Source organism: Scatophagus argus, chromosome 2, assembly GCF_020382885.2.
Source record: "Scatophagus argus isolate fScaArg1 chromosome 2, fScaArg1.pri, whole genome shotgun sequence".
In the NCBI taxonomy this organism is placed as follows: domain Eukaryota; kingdom Metazoa; phylum Chordata; class Actinopteri; family Scatophagidae; genus Scatophagus; species Scatophagus argus.
This window is the reverse complement of record NC_058494.1, coordinates 20009034-20021878: the sequence shown is the minus strand read 5'-3', so window position 1 is coordinate 20021878 and position 12845 is coordinate 20009034. Positions and strand designations below refer to the sequence as shown.

At 40.7% G+C, this 12845-nt stretch overlaps 1 protein-coding gene across 6 annotated transcripts in view; it reads right to left on the bottom strand.

Moving 5' to 3' along the window:
- Positions 1–12817, bottom strand: part of lef1 (lymphoid enhancer-binding factor 1) — a 90887-nt gene extending 78070 nt beyond the window's left edge. For 5 of the 6 annotated variants that reach the window (XM_046416670.1, XM_046416671.1, XM_046416672.1 and 2 more), the window contains exons 1-2: positions 12683–12817; positions 8851–8960 (exon numbers count right to left, since the gene is read on the bottom strand). The gene's annotated coding sequence lies outside the window, so the exon portion shown is untranslated. Of the gene's footprint in view, positions 1–8850; positions 8961–9331; positions 9439–12682 lie in introns of all 6 variants that reach the window. The other variant, XM_046416665.1, reaches the window with a different exon arrangement.
- Positions 12818–12845: the final 28 nt, after the last annotated feature.

Genomic DNA, 12845 nt, shown 5'->3' with positions numbered 1-12845 from the left:
TGTTTAGTCAGTTTAGAGACAAGCATGAAAAGTATGAGCTGTTCCCCAGGCATGAATCTCTGCAGTGAGTGAAACTGTCATGTGGGGCCTTGTCAACAAGCCAAAGAAAATAGAATCAGCTTTGCATAAGGGAGAAAAGTTACACAATAGACCCTGTGATACCTGGTCAAACAAACCTTTGATTTATGCATTGCAGACAATGGAAGAGTTCAAGAGTGAATAGGATCATGGGACTGTGACCAAACAGTCTTTAGATCATTTTTCTGGGAGAGGCCTTGATGCGGTGAGTATTTCACCCAGTAGTAATCGTGTTTTGTTTGGAAAACCCTGCTTTATATTATAGCTAATGGGAAACAAATTGTCTGAGCATGTTGTCCCCTCAAATTGAGGGATTCCCTAATCCAAATCCACAGCCAATAGAGAGAGAGAGAGAGAGAGACAGATTTAAACCTCATAACTGGTTCTGTTTGGTTTTGGCGGATAGGGATAATGACAAGGAAGATCGAGAGCACTGGGCTTGTCTCCTGGCATGGGCATGGGAATCCCCAAAAATGAACAAGTCACATTATAATCCATGACACCACAAGGAGATGAGATGAGGAAACAATAAAGAGGCCCAGCAAATGGCTGCAAGAGAGACTAAGAGTACGAAAGAAGGAAAAATCAGAGGGAAAAGAGCGAGAGACCACATACAGAAGTAGAACAATGGCGCTCTTTCATTGGGGTTCAATGATGATGGGAAGATGAGAGGGAAGAGGACAGACGAGGTTGAGCTGTCAGCGCAGCTTCCACGTACAGTACGACTAAGATCCCAGACTCTGAGAGACAACTGAATCAATGTCAGGAATGGATTTGGAGGCAACATTTCCACAGTCTCGCAAATGTTTGGTTGCAGTGAACATATGGTAGCTATAGAGTACAATGTGCCTGGATTGATGGTGAAATTATACGTCTCTTTGAGCGTGTATGTCCACATATTTACATACGCATACGCATGAGTGTGTGTGTGCGAGCGAGCGAGAGAGAGAGAGAGAGAGTGCGTGTGTATGGTGAAAAGGGTGGAGCACTGAACAGAGGCCCCTCTAGCCCAGACTTGAAAAGGCATTCTTTCATCATTGCTAATCTCCCAAACATAAACATGAGAGCATCCACACAGTCTCTCTCAGGGCCAAGAGGTGACCCTCCCATGACTGGAGATGAGGGACTGCATGAACACAGGACAGTGCGTGCTTTTGGCCGTCTGACTGTTTGTGTTAGGGAGCGTTGCGCTGTCCGTATCAATCAACATATCAGCTTTATATCAGTTGTTTGTGAACATGTTGTGAGATTTTGTGTGTGCGTGTGTGTCTGTGTGTGGGTGGGTATGCGAGAAAAGAGTGTGTATGTGTGTTTGTGTTTATTACTGAAAAGGATATGTATGTGTGTGCGTGTGTGTGTTCCTGTGCTGCTGGGTAAATCGGGCTTGAAACCAGGGCGCGACTCAACATACGAGACAGTTTCATCTGCAACAACTGACAATTAGTTATTTTTCCACAATAACCAAATACACCATAATTGCATGTGGTTTCAACGGGAAAAATTATGTCAAAAGTACAAAATACTCAGACACATGCACAAAGAGAGATCTGATATCTGTGCGCGGCGATCCAGAAACCATATTCTGAGAGGCAAAATTTGTCACTGCGCCCAACCAAAGAGGGAGAAACTGAAACCGAATCACTTGGGAATGGAGTCAGGCTTTCAGGGAACTGGGAAGACTGGGACATGAGCTAGCACAAGGTGGCACTGGGTGTGCTCCTCTCTTTAATATGGATTCTTATTTCTCAGGCCTGTATGGCTGGCATGAAATAAGCTCAGCTCACATGACACACACGCACGCCTGCGTACAAACAGACACACGCGCACACATACATCCGAGCTTGCACGCTGCACTATTCCCTGTGTACAAGCCAAAGCTGTTTTTGCAGAGCATTTAAGAGATAAGGCCAGTGAGTTAATGCAGACGTACTGCCATAATCCAGTTTTCTCCCCCTTCTGACTCTCATCTCCCCCTCTTTCCGCTCTCCTCTAACAGCTTCTTTGCACTTCAGCTGCGTATCTGTGACAGATTAGGGCAGATCACCAAGGATTACCTCCACCAGACACAGCCTCTACACGTTGACCACAGACACCCCTTCTACTCCCCCATACAGAGGGGGAGAGAGGGAGGGAGCCAGATTTTATTTTAATAATAGCTAAATTGGTTGATCATGTGTTGGGGGGTGTTTTATTTTGTCAGTCCATAATTACAGAAGTAGAAAGTTTTTTATCACATTTGTTGCAGGCACATGTACTCCTCACATCCTGCAGGAGGGCGCATGATGCCCTGGTACCTGTCAGTCCTTTGGGATGCTGCTGCAGAGCAAATATAGGTCAGACCTCATTTTTGTTCTTCTTTGCCTTTGATTACTGGATAAAAAGGTGTCTACAGTCCCTTTTACTGGCTAATGATCACCCTTTACGAAGAACGCGGGCAATGCTCTGTACCCAAAGCCAAATATCTGACAGATAAATCATTACTTTATTTTCTTTGTTCCAGACTCAACAACTTCATTTTAGTGCAGCACAGATCTCAGCATCACCCAGTGGCCTGTTTGGGTACTGCACACTGCGAGACTAAGCGGGGAAACATGCAGTGAAGGGTTTATCTCATGGATTTGATGTGAGTGTGAGATAAAATGAAACTGATAACTTACCACTTTTCAGTGTGTTGCTTTTAGGCATTTTAAGGGCAACTTTTTACATATGAAATGCATCTAAAACGAGGGAAACTTTCTCCCAAACTTTTGGGAGTTGTTCACTGTTATAGTCCAGAGAGAATATTTTAGTTGCTTCCATTAGAAGAGAGCCTGAATAAATTAACAACGTCCTTTATCCCTCTTCATCCATCCACAAGACTTGACAGCAGCGATCTTGTTTATAATCAATAATACATGATTTAATTAATATGTATATATAATATGTATATAATAATTAAAGCTCCAGTTTTGTAAAATCAAGTTTTTCTTCATATTTTCTCTTTTATCCTCAAAATACCCTCTCATATGTAACTGAATTGAACCAAACAGATCAAACAGACTATTTAACAGTGTTATTAACATTATGGAGTGGTGAATGATTTTATAAGCAAAGTCAGATCTAAATTACAGTGACCAATTCTGATCCAAGACTTATTTTTAACAACAAATTTTTGAAAATATGTAAAATATTAAATACTGATAATTCGGTCGCAAAGCAGATCCTTTTCTGGCTCTTTAATCTTTAGTTGGATGCAAGGAAATTTTCTTTTTTTAAAAAAAAAAGTCTGCGTGTGAGAGTGATGGAGCAGGTGTGTGCAAGATAGGGAGATGTGGGGGAAAGGGGGGGCGGGGCGAGACCCCACCTGGACTCAGAACAAGCGGAGGACCGACTGGGGACGTGGACACTACACGACACACACTACAAAGGACTGGCGGGGCGAGGTGCACAAACGCCATAACACAGCCAAAGTCCCATTGTTCTATCCCCGTTTCATCTCCCCTCCTTCTCTCCAAATATTTGGAAGAACGCTCTGAATAACATACTGGTACTGAGACTATTGCACTCTGTATATTGTTGAAAGGAACTACGGCAGTCTGAGTGTTTCGCTCTTCAAAGATGGTTGCTTTGTTTTGTTTGGGTTTTGTTTGCTCTGTGTACCATGATTTCGTGGATATCTCATTGTTCCAGGATTGGAGATTGTTGGACAGAGAAGCACCCACTGGCTCATTTATTTTCCTTGCATCATGTGACTCATTGTAATTGCAACACACTGGGAAAAGCAGGCTGAAATGATGCAAAAAATAACAACTGGCTCCTGTTTCCCACTGCCGCTGCTGGGGAGCTGTTTGTGAGAGAAGTTTCATTCTCCTTCATCATTAGAGTTTCAATAAGACTGCTCCTATATAGACTTCCAGGGTGCACATTTCCATACCAGACCCAATGGGAAGTCAGTGATTAAAAATACAAGACCGCAGCTTTGCATCCGAGTTCAAAAACATGGGGCTGAAAGTGCGGAGCTGTGCTATTAATCATGTGATCAATGGGGGATGAGTGCGAAGCCTGATGATGCAGGGTTACAGCATCGTCTTATAGGGTCGTTTGATGGCCCTTTCCTGGGGACCCCAGCATTGATTGGGCCCTGAGGGTGCCCTGCAGCGCTGCCCCGTCGCAAGGGCCTGACTGACAGCTCTAATGAAGCCTGCCATCGTCGGGCAAGGGACAGCTCCAGAGCAGGCACCGAACTTCAATCAGCCTGTGTGACGTCCAAAGAGTTTTGATTTCTCAGCAGTAGTGAGGGGGTAAAAAGGAGACCCCTGTGGGAGACAGGCAGCCCCGGTCTGCCTTTGAATATTTCTGCATTTACCGCATGTCAGTTCTCGGTGTTGGAGACGCACAGAAAAGAGAGACATAGGGGGGTGGCTGTGGTGAATTTTTCATAAGAAAAAGACGGGGGGAAAAAAAGGAGAAGGGGCCCACAGTCCCATGGGATTAGGTTTGGTTGGTGTCACATGAATGTCATTATGTGTAGCTGTCATTGTGCCAGTTTACAATTATATTTGTTTTCTAAACAAAGTTTTGACAGGTAGCTTAACTTGGCAGGAGAAAAACATGTCAGGTAACTTTTCCTCAGAGTTTAGTGAGGATGGACGAACAAGTAGCAACCATCAGCGCCGGCTCCATTTTTTTCCTCTCACACATACACACACACACACCCCACTTCTCCCTGCGATGGAGGGATGCTGAAGAGCAGTGGAACCTCAGAAGACTCATCCTCACTTTGTTCTATTATTCACCATCTCTGGCTTCAGAACTCTCTAGGATCTCCATGGGGTTACACTCTCTATCCTGATGGAAAGACTCCTGTGCCGCTGAGAGCCTGTTTACTCCCCGGCCCTGCGGTCCACTGGAGTATACAACCAGTCCCTTCACTTCCATGCTCACATCAGAGTCATCAAAAATAAATCAAAAACACCCTGGTGCAAGCCATTTGTTAATCTCGTGTTTGCCGGCACTTTTCGAAACCACTTGCTGAATCAAAAAGGGTCATTTTTGGGAACGGCAGACGGCTTAAATCTACCAGCGATGATGACATTCTGGCGAACGTCACAAAAACAATTTACTCTGTTGTACACTGTCTTCCTTTTGTTCTCTTCAGTCAGCATGAATCTTTACATCTCACCCACCATGATACAATATGATCCCCTTTCAGAATGCTCATTTGTACTAGCATAAATAGTTATTTGAAAGATAAAAGCAAACATGTTTGTTTTTTGTTTGTGTTTTTTCCTCTTCTCAACTCCCCAAAGGCATTTATGAGCACTTTGGTAATAAGGACCAGAGAAGGATTTAGCTGAAGAAGAGGAGCAGAGGATGCTTTGATGTACTCTTAGATTAAGTGAAGTCTACAGCGATGTCTACAAAAATACATGCAGCGTATACACTGAGCTCGGCTAGACATACTCCTCTCTGCTGGCCCTCACTCTCTGGTCCCAAACCACCACAGCATGAAAGACAGACTGTATGCTCCGTGCGTGGTAGCAGGAGACTTGTATGGACCTTGTCGACAGCTTCAGATGAACCATTCCCCAAAGAAACACAAACTAGGGAGATTTTTTTTTCTTTTCCTCACAAACTTGTTTTTTTCCCCCCAACCCAGAAATTTCCCCCAACAAAAAAAAAAATCTAAACTTTTAAAAGCTGGGTTCACAGCTGCTTTGATTTTTTTTCATGTGTTGCTCTGCTTAAAAGAGATTTAGCAACTAGGCAACGCTCTGAAGACGAGCATTGCCCAAGCGACTCGCCACAGTGCCAGTGTTCGAGTCTGAGGAAGAGCGAGCGTGAGACAGAGGGGGTGAAAAGACAGAGAGGAAGATTTTGTAACTTGTTACGAAACAGTCAGCATTTTCAATTTTAAATTTAGCTGAAATTTTAAACATTGGATTCAGTGTGATGAGCTAGTCAGCCGGAGGCAACAAAAAGTCTCATGTCTAACCTTTTCATATTTTATGTATTCTACTCACTTGCAAACTAGCTAGCGAGCAGAAAGCGAAGGAGCTGGCCAGTGGGTTCTGGAGAGGAAGCGTGCGTCTCTGTAATAATATACGGTAAGCAGGTTTAAAAATCAGCAAGCAGGCATTTTCTTAAGAAAACATTCCTTGGCACAGTGTGACTGCCATGATTCCCTCCATGTTGTGCAATTTGTATTTGCTTAGGGTGTTAATGAAAGGTTGCATGAATAATTTAACATAAACAAAGCATGTGATTCCAAATTAACTGCAGCTCTGCAAACCCATGAAGCAACTCCACCGTGTGTAGTTGATATTCTGGTGATCTGATGCTGACCTCTGCTGGGAGGCTCTGCTGCTGAACGCAACAGTTACCAGACTGATGTAAAATCATTTGGCTCATCCTGTGGCTACAAATCCAACATAATGACAGTTTGTGATCAAGATTTTAATGTCCATTTAAGTGCCGATCAATTTCCATAATAAATTATACTTGTTTAACAGTTTTACATATGAGAATACCCACCATCATCTCTATATTACAGCCCCATCAATTATGGACTGTTGAGGCCACTACAAACATTTGAGAATTTAAAAAATTGTATAATGAACAAACAAACATATTTTTAAGGATTGTTTTTTGGGGGTTTTTTGGTCAAAAATGGACAATACAGCACTTTATAGTGCTCTTTGTTGTTCTTTCTGAGCCATATTTGCCATTTCTGTACTGTACTTTGTTGTTATTTTGTTGGAATTACATATGCTTACAAGATACATTAGCAATAAGCTAATACTGGCACACAGATTTGCTTTGGATTTACGGTCTCTACAGGGTCACCCTATCTCTGCAGTAACTAATGGCTTTTTTCCATTATTTATTAACCAACAGACTATTTTCCTGATAAATCCATTTGTTGTTTTGTCTGTAAAAGTTAAAAGTAATCCAAAGCATCCAGCTTGTTTTCTAAGTCATCAAACCGTCCCAATCAAAACCGTCCCAATCAAAATGCGCCAAGAAATCACAGAAAAGGAGTAACTCTTCACATCTGAGAAGCTGGAATCAGGTAGGTATTTTTAGCTTGAATTACCAAAACGACTATTCAAGAATGAAAAGGTTGTTTAAGCTCTATTTTCCAGGTTTTTCATCATGTAATGTCAGTTAAATATTGTGTTAATTTACTTTCAATTGTAAAACAGGCAGAATGAGAATCTTCTTATCATTGGAAAGCTATGTAAGAATTAAGATACAAAGTGCTTTGTAACGACAAAGCAAACCTTTTCCCTTTTGGTTGTTCTACAGGTTGATGGAAATCCACTTCCTGTTTCCTCCCTCCTCTTTAGGCTTCCTCCCAAACACACACACACACCCTCCCTCCCCTTTTATTCCCACACATGCGCTCACACTGCCACGCCACACGGCTCAATTAACACTACGGGTGCAAGGGTGTGAATTATTTAGCGATGAATTATTAATAAATAATAACAAGGGGACTCGGGGGAGATGCAGCCCAGTCAATTAGGAGAGAAGGGAAAGGAGAAGGCAAGCAGTAGGGGGGTTGGATGCAGGGGATCTGATCTGATCTGCGCCTCATCATTATCATCGCCCGTCAGACACAATTACCTTCGCCCCGCACTCTCCGGCACTTCAAACAACAGCTCGTCCCTCTGACTCTGACGGCCCTCCTCTGTCTACTGCCTTTGCTCAGCCAACACACACACACACACACACTCACGCACACACACACACACACACGTGCTCTCCAACTATATTACAAGCTCATATATCAATTATATGTAACATGACCAAAACCCAGGCCGTAGCAAAAAAAAAAAAATCATACATCAGGAAAGCTCGAACAAGCAGCAGGTCAATAGTTCACTCCGTTGGAAGTTTTCATATTTTCATTGATTGAAAACTGCATGGACAATCAAAAATGGATGAGGACTATCTAAGCACAGTAAACAAAGTCCTGTAATGTTACAGAGACATTTTATAGGGTAACTGTGAACATAATCACAACTGAGTGACAAAGTGGAGGTAAAGTAGACTCCTAGTGAAAGTAAAGGTACATATGGAGCACATACAGCAGTTTCTGGATTTCTCTCTATGTGCATCTTCCTGCAAAATTAACTCACATGGATTCAAGTTGTAATGGTCCATCTGTAATTTTCCACAGGCCTTTGATATTCGGTCAGCAGATATTAAAAATTCTCGGTTAACTTTTCTCCAAGGCTGTGCGCTTCTGTGTGCGTCTCAACACACGGGTTTGGATTTGATGTGAAGACGGAAGTGCAGGGAACTTTTGAGAAAACCTTAGTCATTTCTTTTCAGTATTATCAAGAAACTGTTTTGAATTGGTTGAACTGAAGATGCAATACATTTCGACAATGAGCAGTATGTGTATATGTGTGTTATGTCATCACCATCTATCTGTTACTTGAGCTGAATAGATTCAGTGAATCTAATTGTGAGCTACCACAAGATGGTGCTAAAAATCCACAAAGAGGAAGGTTGAGCAAAAGCTGCTTATTTAATCCTTTCCATTCATTTAAAGAGTAAGACCTTGACAAAGCAGGCTTTTAAGTAGATCTTTGCTTATGATGTAGGGAATGATGATGAATCCTTGAGGTCCTTGAGGTTGTAATTATATAAAAGCTGAGCTATTTTTTTAATTCATTGTGTATTATGATTTTTGTAATGCTGCCCCAAGTGCACATGGTGGCAGCCTTTGTCTATTAAACAAGATGAACCACTCAAAAGATGGTGTAAAACTTGGAAACTCACCCATCAAGCTGTTGGTTTCAGCATGCTGTTCTGTCTGTCAATCCCAGCAAACCATGTCACTGACGAGGTTCTCCAAACACACATTTACTGCTTGTGAAGAGCCATCTGACCTGCAATATAGACCAGTGGGACAAATTATATCTTAAAGTCCAGTTTCTCTCAGCAAGTCCAAGCACATAAATAACTTCATTCAGCAGGGCAGCTTCAGTCTTTGTCAAGAATCTAAGATGGGGTGATGGATAATGGCTGACAAGAAAAAAAGAACCAAAAACTAGGCAGAAGATTTTGTGTGCAATTTCATTATCGTGTCTGCATCAAGGAAAGCTTGCACATGACGATGGATCCTCTTTAAGACTGATAATACACTTTTGTTTAATGATGTGCCAATTTTGATGCAAAGGTAACACTTTCTTCCCACACTTTCTCTGCGATGTTGAAAAAAAAGTAACTTTAAAAAAGGTTGATTTAAAAAGGAAACAACCTTCTTGCCAAATGCATATTGATCGCGACGCGCCGTTCTGTCATCCCTCTGTCTTCTCTCAGAAAGTATTGATGACTTTCACCAGTCTGACAGGATTCAGTGTACGGCTGTGTAGAGTACAGAAGGAAAAGAAGGCAGTTTCAGCAACTCCTTTTATGAATGCTACCTCCTCTTTTTTTTAATCTTTTATATATATTTTAGTGAAAGAGGTATTTGAGCATGAGTCAGAGAAGTAGAGAAGTAATGACTAAATTTGCATCCACTCATTGTGTTGTAATTCATTTGAGTCTTCGAAACTTGCACCGTTAGGGTTTTTATGGGGATTATTATGAACACATTTTCTCACAGTTCACAAATATCACAGCAGTCACAACATTAAAAGTACTGACAGGTCAAGTGAATAACATTAACCATCTGTTTACAATGCAATGTTCTGCGGTTACCCTGGGTTCTTGGTTTTCATGTGGATGTTTTTTGATACGCACAGCCCACCTAAATACTCCAGACCGAATGCATCCCTTTCTTCCATGGCAACGACTCTTCCCATCAGCAGCAGCCTTCCCCCAGCTGACCAGTGACATTTTGAAAACAGCTCAAGAGCGTCTTAAGGACCACAACAACAACCTGCAGACCCCAGTCGCACCTGGAGGCCCCACCTTCAATGCATAGGACCCAAATTATCCCACTTTCTGATGCTGACAATGACAGAATACCCCCTCCTGTGTCCCTTTCCATGATAGATCAGAACTGTTTTGGCCACACAAGGGGGACCTACAAAATATCAAACAGGTAATGTTGCAGCGGACTGGCATATATTCTATGTAGGAAGTAAAGCCAAAAAAATGTTTCCCAAAGTAGGCAATGATGTGAAGAAAGTGAGACATTTTTTCAAGAGTGGGTTTAGTCTGTATAGTTTTGTTGGAATGAAGTAATGAAAAAAACAATCAGATATTATGTTGTCTTTGGAACTAAGTCATATTGATCTTATTAACCAGGCTGATCTTGAAAAGTACGTAGCTTCTTCTATAAAATGAAATAAAACACAAACTGCTGTCACCAGGATCAGTGTTTTCTTAAATATTAGGGATGTGCCAGTAAGATAATTTCACATTTTGTATATACAGGCTCATATATATTGAGGAAAGTGAACGATTTAATATTTATTTGTAGACTTTTTTCCTCCTCTCTGAACCCTTGCCGAGCGTGCATTGCAAATTGCAATAGTGTATTAAAAAAAACGTCAACAACAACAACAACATGTGTGGCAGACTGTGTAGATGCTGTGCTTGCTAATTCAGTGAAAGTAATTTGGCTATGTATCATCAGTTTTATTTATGGGAGGGAAATCGATATTTCTGGCCGACAGCTGATGATATAAATGTTCCCATTACTGGGCTGATAAATTATCGGTTCAATGATACATCATGCGTCATTATTAAATATGATTTAATAGCCCAGTATTTTGACCACCATGTGATGAGTGGAAATTCTATGGAATGAGATCCATAAGCAAATTATTCCTTATAAGTTAGTGTCGATCAATAAATGAAGGGTTTGGTTCAGGAAAAACTCAAGTCATAACAGTTAGGCTGATTAAATGTAATGATGCATGCACATAAGCGCTATGCCAATAAAATTAAGTTTATGCATTTAATAAGGGATTGACTGATGTATTTTTTCAAGGCAGATACACATCAATCACCAATATTTGGTACCAATAAACATTTTCAATAAAAGTTAAAATCTTTACATCAAAATTTAGAATAACAGATAAAGGAATGTACCTAAATACAATTTATTCAAGTAACATACCGTAAAAGCCCAATTTTGAGGTATTCAACTAGAGTATCAATTTTCTGCTACTTCATATTTACACTCCAATGGATTTTGATGGAGGCGCATATTGTACTGTTTTATTCCACTGTATTTATTTGCTTACTTTAGTTACCAGTTGATAGGCTGTCACTTTTGACTCACCTGTAACCAATCAGATGAGTGAAATATCAAATGACAGTAAATTTTCAGCAAATATACAGAAAAATTCAAGTTTATGTAGACTATATAAATTAATTCATAAAACTTACTTTCTTACGTAAATTCCCCTAAATTCCACCATGTTCTGTGACCGGAACAATTAGGGTTAGGCTGGATGACAGGGAAGGCAGTTCTACCATACACATTTAAGCTCTATTCCGATTACCCAAGAAGTAAGAGCTGGGAATGCTGCAAGTCAAAATTGCAAGACAGAAAGTGATCTGTGTAGCCTATTGCAATCTAAATGTTTTTCATTGCATCTGTTTGGGAAAACGTGAACACCCACAGCAAATATATTCCTCAAAGGCAAGTCTCCGACCTTATCAAACAACTCCAGCAGTTGGTTAAACAGATTAGTGACAGGGAGAGTAGGCTAGTAAGTAAATGTCCTCTGTGTGTGCCGCTATATTGCTGTGATGTCATGTGTGGATCTTGGCCAAGTTTCCAACTTATAATTCCAATTTCATTGCACTTTTTCATGTCAGATTTATGTTGAATGAGTTCTGAATATGAAGGAATGCATACCCGCATTTACTACCTGAGTTCACCACATTCCAGTACAATAGTTAGCCAATATTAGCCAAATACCAGTTGATAACAATGCATCGTATTTGCGCACCAACACTGTAGCAACATGTCCACAGACAGAAGCTGGACAGTACAACTGATTTAATGGCCCATGTGACAGAAGTGCTAATAAAAAGCATACTGTATTTTACAGCATTACGTACTGAGGATATGCGGAGCAGCCATCTTGGATTTTTAGGCCAAGGTTTGTTAAATTGGTTAAGTTATAATGACTTAACCAACCTTGAGTTGAGTTGAAATTCTACTTTAGGGGACTTCCAGTTAAAATTTCTGGTAACTCAGAAATGTCCAATTCTTAGTTGAAATGGAATTCGCAAAATCTTATGAGTCACAGAATAACACCAGTATGCAAAATCCAAGATGGCGGAAATAATTTCTCTTTATCTTGTGGCTCAGTGCTTCCTGGGATTTCTGTTCCAGTTACAGTTAGCGCTATAACTGCTCATAAATAACTTATGTTGTAAGTAAGATATATATATATATATATATATATATATATATATATATATATATATATATATATATATATATATATATATACATACATATATATATATATATATATAAGGTTTAAAACATGTCAACAAAATTCATTGACATCAAATTACATTTGTCCTTTCAAGTGTCACGCACAAGATAGTATTTATATTGAAGACTAATTTGGGATAAAGAGAAATACATTTAATACAGGTCTGGGGCTTTGAGTCCTTTGGTTCTGACGACACTTACGGTTCAGTTGTTTCAGTTTCCCAACTGGTTGTTTCATACAAAACAGGCCAACGACACACAAAGGACCCATGCAATAAAAGGGAAAGGAAGCGGTTTCTAGGACGGACCGCGTTGTTATGTTGTAGGAGGAAATGGTATGCAGCTCCGGCTGGGGTGTGCCTCC